General features: G+C 45.4%; 1 protein-coding gene across 7 annotated transcripts in view; it reads left to right on the top strand.

Annotated features, from left to right (window-relative positions):
- Positions 1-3,677: 3,677 nt before the first annotated feature.
- The window catches only part of LOC116088234 (glutathione S-transferase A6), a 34,378-nt gene continuing 28,459 nt past the window's right edge, over positions 3,678-9,596 (top strand). The window contains exons 1-2 of one of the 7 annotated variants that reach the window (XM_031366993.1): positions 3,709-3,777; positions 9,313-9,404. The gene's annotated coding sequence lies outside the window, so the exon portion shown is untranslated. Of the gene's footprint in view, positions 3,778-3,908; positions 4,167-9,312; positions 9,451-9,596 lie in introns of those variants that run through there. The other 6 variants (XM_031366990.1, XM_031366989.1, XM_031366994.1 and 3 more) reach the window with 6 other exon arrangements.

Raw genomic sequence — 9,596 nt, 5'->3', positions numbered from 1 at the left:
AAGGGGCCAATTGCTCTCTCCTACTGAGATGTGTATTTACAGACTCTAGAACACCCTTGCCTGATGCAGATGTTCATGTGTCCACATTGCTACGCCTCTCCACCTTTTCAGTTCTAATTCAGGAAAAATGACACCTCCCCCTTTCTTCCTTTCTTTCTTTCTCTTCCTTCCTTCCTTTCTTTTTTAAGTAACTTTTTTTTTCAAATTTTTATTTTATGTGCATTGTTTTTGTCTACACATACACTGACATGAGGGTGTCAGATTCTCTGGACCTGGATTCATAAGCAGCTGTGGGCTGCCATATAGATGCTGGAAATTAAATCCTGGAAGAGGAGCCAGTGTTCTTACACAATGTGCCATCTCTCCATCCTCCATCTTCTCTTTTCTTAAAGCTACAGTTCTTGGATGGGTGGGGGTGTTGGTGAGGAGACCACCACCAGAGTATGGCTCTGACATACTGTGGCATGTCTGAAAAGTCAGAGGACAAGGAGTTAGGAGTTCTCTCTCTCTACCTTGAGGGTCCTGGGAATTGAACTCAGGTCAATGGGCTTAGTAGCAAGTGCCTCTAACTGCTACATCCCCTTTATTTTACTGATTCACTTGTATATGTGTTTGAGTACTGGTACACATGAGCCACAGGACATGTGTGAGATTCCTATCAGTTCCTGTATCTCATCTCTGTATAGATTCTTCCTAGAAGAATCCAGTAAAGGTTTTCTTTTCAAGACAGAATCCACAGTCATGTTCTTAAAGGTCACCAATCCATGTCCCAGCTCCCAGCCTTTCCCGTACTCCCCTTTAGACATCTTTGCTCAAAATATAACATGTGAGCTCATGAAGCACCTTCTTCAGCTATCTTTCCAATGTCTAGCTCCCTTTTGAATACTGGCCCGAACCCGATGCCTGCTTCCCCAACACTCTGGGCATCCTCTCTCTGGTTCTGAGGACAAATCCTCATCCCTGGCATACAAACTCATACCAAAGATGGTAGACTTGCGTTCTGAACCTGTCTGCCTTCCTGACCCCTAACTCTGAAACCATACTTTCTGTCTTATCTCTCTCCACTTGCAGCTTCTCAGAGTCCCACATTGTCTGCCCTGTTGTTTTTCTCAGACTCCAATGAAGTGATCTCTTAAGTTTCCTTCTGAGTTTGTTTTTAAACTTTAATTAATTGATTAATTTTGGGGAGGGGAGCATGTAGGCAGGTGTGTGCTGGTCAGAGGACACTCTCTGGAATTAGTTCTCTCTCTCTACAATGTGAGTCTCTATGTTCAACCTCAAGTTAAGAGGCTTGGCAGCCAATACCATTACCTACTGAGATAGCTCACAGACCATTTGGTTTTAAAATTCCTTTTGTGTGTGTGGGTGTTTTTTGAGACACAGTTGGTCTGGGTAGTCCTAAGTGTCCTATAACTCACTTCATAGACTAGGCTGGCTTCAAACTCACAGAGATCAGCCTGTGCCTGCCTGGGCTAAGGATTAAAAGCAGGTACCCCCACAGCCCAGCTGGTTTTAAAATTCTTTTAGCTGTGAGTCTAAGATTCCTAAGAAAGCCTGTGTTCCCTAGCAACAATGGCCAGGACTCTTCCTATCTCGTCAAATTTAAAAGGCTTATGTCAGTGGGAAAAAGTTAATTTTTTCCTACTTAAATCCTAGCAAAATAACCAATGCAATTTTTTTTTTTTTTTTTTTTTTTTTTTTTTTTTTGGCTTTTCGAGACAGGGTTTCTCTGTCTAGTCCTGGCTGTCCTGGAACTCCCTCTTGCAGACCAGGCTGGCCTCAAACTCAGAAATCTGCCTGCCTCTGCCTCCCAAGTGCTGGGCTTAAAGGCGTGCGCCACCACCGCCCGGCGACTCCGAGACTCTTAAGAACTATATAAACAGGCCTCTTACAATTTGTCAAGATTATATTAGGGCTGGTGTGTGTGTGTGTGTGTGTGTGTGTGTGTGTGTGTGTGTGTGTGTGTGTGTGGTTTGGAGGGGGTTACAGAGAGGGAGAAAGGGAGGGAGCTTTTGATCTAGAAATGAGCAGAACATGTGCTTAAGGTACTCAAGTAGCTGTGTTAAATAATCAGCAATAAAAACTAAACTGTCTTTATTGAGACAGTGTTTCACAGTGTGCTCCTGTAAAGAAAACAGTAACAGTAGCAACTCCCAGTATACCCATAACTTAGTGTCTGCAGACTTTGTTTACTACAGATAATATCTCATTGAGGACTCACTCCAACCTAGTAGGAAAACACACACACACACACACACACACACAAACCAGTATTTGAACCACAGAAAAGATGAGGCATCCTCTGTGGATCTGATGTATTCAACAGACACACCTCTTTCAGAGGCCCCCTACTCTAGTTCAGCTCTGTTTGTCAGTCTGTCTATCATCTATCTGTACTAAATCCTTATTTTCTGCATCCTTTGGGGCTCCTCATCTCTCTCTCTCCTCTGTGGGACATGAATCCTAGGACTGAATCTTTCCAGGGTGTTGTGATTTACTTAGAGCATCTGGAAATTCCAACTGCTGAATTGATCGTGTAAAATGAAAACATGCAAAATGGTGGGAAAAGGTTTTTTTTTTTCTACAGACTGTTATACATGGGATGAATTGCTACACAAACATTACACCTGTTGTGATCATAAAAAGAGAAAGAGCTATAAGAATATGTTCTGGTGGAGTGTGGGAGAAGGGGGATGCCTCGGTGGGCCCATGCCGCGGCATCCCTTCCCCTGAGGGACCAGACACACACCGGTATAATATAGAATAGAGTTTATTTAGGGCATGGGGAGGGGAGTTAAGAGGGTAGCAGAGGCAGGGAAAGGCAGAGAGAAGGAGAGAGTAGAGAAGTAGGGGATGGCCATGATCACGTGGAGGGGGGGAGGGAATGTGGAGAGAGGGAGAACAAAGGGGCAAGGTAGAGAAGCAGGAGTAAGAGAGAGGAGGGGGCAAGCAGCCCCTTTCATAGGGCCAGGCCTACCTGGCCTTTGCCAGGTAACCATGGGGAGGAGCATACTGGCTGCTGCTAGGTATCTGTGGGGGTGGAGTTTATACAGAATGCTAACACCACCACTAGTGAATTATCCATGTTTTCACAAGATGGCAAAACTGCCCAGGTTCAGAAATGATCAAGTTTTGCCTTTTGACCTGGATTCTGGCATGGATTTAGTACGTACATGTCCACCCCGATTTGCCCAATTCCTGTTTCTCTTTACCTCAAGGAATGAGAAGCAGTTGTGCTAACAACCTTGCTTACAAAACCCTCAGTTCTCCTTAATGTTGCTGGCTTAAGTGGGTTTCCAAACCAAGCCAGTGTTACTTGCAAATCCATCCCGTCCCGGAATAAAACTGCCCTTGTGTCTGTGGCTTCTTGGTGGCTTACAGTGCTAATTTCAGGGTGGAAATTTTGTATCTGCCTTTGTCCCTGCAGTCCATTTAGCCCGCTGGCAAAACTCTTTGATCCCAAGCCCAGTCGCCACCCACAGGCAGAGTAAAACTGAGAACGAAATGTAATCTGTGGTACTTTCAAATACCATCTGTAACATTTTATCATCAACCTCGAAAGGCAAAATATCTACCAGGTGCCTTGCCGAATTAGAATGGCTAAACACCCTTCCTTTTAATTGAGAACAGAGACCTCCCCATCCCTAAACGCTGTGGGTGTGGCTTCTCCCCTTCGCGACTCCTCCCTCTTCCCCTGGAAGGTGCCCACCCTAAGGAATAAACAAACACACTTGTGCCTCTTTCCTGCCTTGGGAGCTAAGAGAATTCTCCAGCGAGGTGAGTACTGGCAGAGTCATTTTTTCCTACAGGTTGGCATATCCTGCCTTTTAGACACTTAGACAAGTACTTTAACGTCAGGTCCTCAGCACAGGAAGGAGTGTTTATACTCAGGCCGTGCTTTCTTACGCCTGTGCCTAGAGAACATAGCAGAAGCGCTTTGCTCCGTTTGTTTGATAAGAAGAATGTAGAAAATGAGGAGATGCGAGTTTAATGGCTTGAAAAATTGTATTGTCCTTATTAGCGGCCCTCAGATTCCTACACCCAGGCCCGGGGAAGGCTGCGAGAGGAATCCGGCAAATTTACAGTCTTTCTGAACACTGGCTGCAAAGTAGCAGACCCTCCAGTAGAGGTCCGGCCTCGTTCTCATCCTGTTTCTAACCTCTCAAGTCAGTAGAGCTGCAATCCTTCTTTTATTTTATTTTTTATTTTTTTCTGTTTTGGTTTTTCGAGACAGGGTTTCTCTGTGTAGCCCTGGCTGTCCTGGATCTCAACCCTTCTTTTCCTTCTCATAGAGAGGAGAGGTGAGGACAGTGCCTTCAGAAGCGGGGGAGGGGTAGTCCCCTCCCCCTTTTAAAATTAGAAAGTTAATTTATTCTTTGATAATTCATACGCGTATATAATCTGGCTTGGTCATTTCTTCCTACTGTTCCCAAGTTCCCACTCCACTTTTCTGTTTTGGTTGGTTGGGTTTTTTTGTTTGTTTGTTTGGTTGGTTGGTTGGTTTGGTTTGGTTTGGTTTGGTTTGGTGTTCCAGTGCCCCACGTGTGCTGCCTGGCTTCTAACTGGTCTAGGACAATGCTGACAAACTGAGTTGGGGGCAGGCGCTGTACTGGCTAAGCCCCCTGCTGTGAATTCACTAGCACCACAAGGGGTGTTGTACTTGGCTGCAACAAGACCTGGGGGTGGGGTGGGGAAGTGGTTATACCCTGGGAGTCCCTTACCTGCTCAGAGGAGAAGGATTGTGAGGGGCATGACTGGGGGGGAGCAGTGAGCAGGATTTGAAGTGAATAAGTAAAAAGTTAAATTAAATAAAAAAAAAAACCAACAATTATTATTTATAAACAATTAACTAGCCAGGCTGTAATCAATTGGCTACTCTGTTGACTAGGCTGTAGTCAGTTCAGTTGCTTACTACATATGCTGCATGTATTATGATGTGTGTAAGTGCAGGCTCCTATGAGCCACCTCACATCCATGGTTAGAGGACTGCTTTGCTTTGGGTAGCTGGCAATGGTGCTCCTTCCACATGATGTATTCTTGCACTTCTCTCTGTCACAAGAGGCCTGGAACCCTGAATCCCTCCCCACCCCCATCCAGGTGCTATCAGCCAATTATCTATCAGGCTGTTTTCTATCAACCCTAACTCTTCCCCATAAAAGGGAACTCAAAAGCCAGTGAGGGACTGCTCTCTGAAACCCCAGCTTAGGGGAGGCAGTCTTGTGGCCAGTCCCTGTACACTTCTAAATACAGCATGCTTTAACCAGACATTCCCTCAGGTCTAACACCACCATAGGATCTGAGGGTGGAATGTTGGTCTTTGGGCTTCCAGGGCAAGTACTTTTACCAGCTAAACTATCTACTTTTATGTCCTTCTCCCCCTCCCCCTCCTCCCCTCCCCCTCCCTCTCCTCCTCTTTTCCTCTCCCTCCTCCAATCCCCCTTCCCCCTTCCTCCCTCCCTCCTCCTGCAGATAGACTTGTTTAATTCCCTGGGTTCTCTTTCTATTACTGTCTTCCTCCTCCTCCCCATTCCTGCTCCTTCAATAATGAGAAGTCCAAAGATGAACAGGGTTTAAAGTCTCAAAAGGGCAATAAAATGGAAATGTAGGACAGTGAAGCAAGAAGACCTAGATTTCCTACTTTGGAAACTTAGTAGTGCTCTTCTCTTGAAATGCCACATTCGCCACTCCAGCAGACAATTTCTAAATTCCTGAGTTAATACTCTCCTCAGGGTTGCCAACAAGAAAGCATGCAGCTTCTAAAAACCCACTATTTCTGCTATGTAGGAAACTGCTATTATTATTCATTTAAAAATAGATTTGCATTTTCTCTCTCTCTTTCCACTGCTGCCGTGTGTGTGTGTGTGTGTGTGTGTGTGTGTGTGTGTGTGTGTGTGTGTGTGTGTGTGTGTGTGTGTGTGTGTGTGTGTGTGTGTGTGTGTGTATGTATTGAGACCAGAAGCGGGTATTGGATTCTCTGGCTCTGGAGTTGTAGGTGGTTGAAAGCTGCTTATATAGGTGGTGAGAACTAAACTTTGGTCTGCTGTAGGCTCACCACACACTCTCAACTGTAGAGCCGGCTGTCTAGCCCTTGGAGACTGCCACCATTTGAGTGGTTGTGTTTAAATAGCCAAGCCCAGCCAGGTGGTGGTGGGCAGTGGTGGTGTAAGCCTTTAATCCCAGCACTTGGAAGGCAGATGTGGAGAGCGGTTGAGCGGGAGAGGCATTCGCCATGACAAGATGGCGCCTACTTCCGCTGTAACTCCTGGTAAACAACTGTTTGAGCATGTGCGTAGAGAACTGTTTGCGCATGTGTGTAGAATGAAAAGATGCCAAGTCACGGCCCATCCCGGGGCGTCACGTGGGGTGATGAGCGAACAGCCAATCATGGGCAGACACGCTGCACTGTGGTATATATAAGCAGTGCTGATTATTGGCCCTTTTTTCCCTCTGGAAGAGGGCAGTAAACGTTGCTGCAGAAGGATCCTAGTGTCCGCATGTCTTCTTGTCGGCGAGACGACTGCGCGGGCCACAGGCAGAGGCAGGTGGATTTCTGAGTTCTAGGCCAGCATGGTTTGCAGAGTGAGTTCCAGGACAGCCAGGGCTATACAGAGAAACCCTGTCTCAAAAAATAAGATAAATAAATAAATAGCCAGCTACTAAAGAAAACTGTTACTGTATTAGTGTGGTCCGAGCTTACTATGGAAGTCTGTTCTTCCTGGCAAGGGAATGTGTGAGAAATGGCTGCCTCTAGCTACAGAGCCCTGTGCTATTCTTGGCGGTGGAATAAATAATGCAGAACCTGACACACTAAAAGGCTGTGTTGACTTGTCAGGGGATTCCTTTGTGTGGGGACTGGGAAGCAAGTTGTCTTTGCAGGCTATAAACATGGAACAATAATACGATGAACAGGAAGAAAGTAGTTCAAATGACAGTACTAGCTTCAAATCCAGAGTTCCTCCAATCCCCTACAGTTCACTATGTAGGGAGTCGTGAGGGGAAACTCGCTAAATGGAGCAGATACTTCTATTTAACTAGGCATGGAACCCACCAGGCAGAGGCAGTATTGCATTAGAGTCACTGCCAGTAGGAGAAGGAATATAACAAATGATTTGTGTAGGAAAATCTCAGAGTCTCAGAGAGGCCTTGTGAAAAGAATCACACTGTTACTCTGAGCTGTAAAGGGCAAGCCAGCATTCAGAGATCCCATGATGCCTGTTGGGGGAACATTGAAATGGATGGAGAACATGAGGCTTATAGCTACGTGTATGTGTCAATGTCTATGTCTATGTGTGGAATTATTCATGAGTATGTGCAGGTGCCTGTAGAGTTCAGAAGAGGTTGCTGGATTCCTGGAAACTGGAGTTGTAAGCAGTTGTGAGGCATCTGATAAGGGTGTTGGGAAGCCAACTCAGGTGTTCCGTAAGAATAGCAGGTGCTCTTAACAGCTGAGCTGTCTCTCAAGCTTTGCAAGCAATTTTATTAGACAATGGTGAGGGATAATGATGAACTATAGATAAGAAGCTTGAATTCTGAGGTGTAAGAAAACAGCTGCACGGGGCTGACCCCGCTAGTAGGATCCCACCTCAAAGAAAAGGCAGGTGCTTTCTGTTTCAGCTGGCAGATGTGTTGGTCCAGCTCTGGTGTGATCAACTAAGGAGATGATGACTCCTGAACCAAATACAGCCACTTCAGGACACATTCTGCTTTCTCAAGTGCGCACAAGACTAGACTTCAACCTGTTTAGTGCAGAAGACAGACTGGGTTGGTGTGTCATTCTCTACCAGCTGTCAGCATTGCTTGTTATGTTAAAAAAAAAAGTCCCAGTTTGTTTTTGTTTTTGAGACAGGGTCTCACTTAGTAGCTCTGACTGTATTGGTCCTCTCTCTATCGACCAGGCTGGCCTTGAACTCACAGAGATCCACCTGCCTCTGCCTCCTGAGTGCTGGGATTAAAAGAGTGCACCACTATGCCCAGCTTGCTTTGGACTTTAAAAACAAAACAAAACAAAACAAAACAAAAAATAGACTAATATATTACATGTAAGCTGGATGTGTGTGTGTGTGTGTGTGTGTGTGTGTCTAAGATTGAGTAACCCAACAATCTGGAATGGTGCTTCTGAGTCTGGATAACTGAACTCCTGCTTCTGCCGAACCTTTGGTTTCTGTGTATGCTCCTCGTACACAACTTGCCTGAGCCCACTGCTGACCATGCCTGGTCTTAAAGCTGGGATTCCTTCTGGCTCCTTCCTGTATTCTGTTTTCTCAGTCAGCGCAGAAGAGAGCAGTGGTTCTCAACCTGAAGGGAAGTGGCATAGAGGTATTCCTCCAAGAGAACAATTGACAAAGTAGGGAAGTATTTTCAGTTGTCATACATAGCTGAGTGTTAATATAATATTGGAGGTTGCTTAGTAAATATCCTCCAATGGGTGTGTGTAGACTCCTAGAACAAAGATTATCAGACTCAGAATGTCAGTAGTCCAGGGGTACTATGGAAAAGAGCAAGCTGTGGCTCTCCTATGGCTAGAACCCGTAAGGTGTGTATCTTGAATCTTACCCCAAGTCACAGGTACATAGCACAGTATGAATGGAACTCAAAATGCTTATCTTCAACATACACGACAGGCTCTTGAGATTTCCCATGATATTAAAACTTGAAAATGATATTTAGAACATATAGTGAGAATTTTCCACCTCGTTAATAAATGATAATGAGGAGTTTGCTAAAGATGTGTGTGGGAAAACTCCCAGATTTCAGCGTCAAATGAAGTGCATTTGAATGTTGGGTTTTCCGTGGTCTTGTGTTTGTGTAGATACCTGCCCTTTATTCACTGGGCACTAAAAATATCAGCCATGCAGAAGTGAGAAATAGAGTTGTAATAGAAAAATGTTCCCCTTCCGCAGCGGGCAGGACAAACTAGGTTTTGACTACAGTATCCAGAGCCATTTTCCTGCTACTGAAGTAGCGTAGAAGTCTGCCTGCTAAGCAGGGGCTGGTGGCCTAGAAGGATGTTCTGAAGGTAGCCAGATTTCCTAGCCCAGAGATGCATGGATCATTAGGAAGAGGTCTACTTGAGGTTAAAAACAAGGAGCTGAACCTTGACCTTGGTAGAAGGAACAAGGAGGGCTCTGGATAAGAATGGATGTCCTGTGTAAATGTCAGCAGTTGTTTCTGCTAGCTTCTGGTTTTCCTTCCCATGGCACTGTGGAGTATAAAAAGGTTGTACTCAGTAAACTTGGGGCTGCAGTATACACTGACAGTCCTCCTGAAATGATCTCTTGTCTTTGTCTTTTTTAATCCTCACTTTCCCCACAGGTACTGTTGGACTTGTGTCAGCAGCCTCTGGTATGGTGTCACCCCAACAGGGACCTGAAAATTAGGGGTCAAGTGAAGGACACTTCAGAAAAGTGAGCTCAGAAAAAGTAAGGGTGGGCTGGAGAGATGGCTCAGCAGGTAAGAGCACACTGACTGCTCTTCTGAAGGTCCCAAGTTCAAATCCCAGCAACCACATGATGGCTCACAACCACCTGTAATGAGACCTGACTCCCTCTTCAGGAGTGTCTGAAGACAGCTACAGTGTACTTACATATAATAAATAA

The sequence above is a fragment of the Mastomys coucha genome, unplaced genomic scaffold, assembly GCF_008632895.1.
Source record: "Mastomys coucha isolate ucsf_1 unplaced genomic scaffold, UCSF_Mcou_1 pScaffold14, whole genome shotgun sequence".
Classification (NCBI taxonomy): domain Eukaryota; kingdom Metazoa; phylum Chordata; class Mammalia; order Rodentia; family Muridae; genus Mastomys; species Mastomys coucha.
This window is presented reverse-complemented; position numbering and strand designations above follow the sequence as displayed.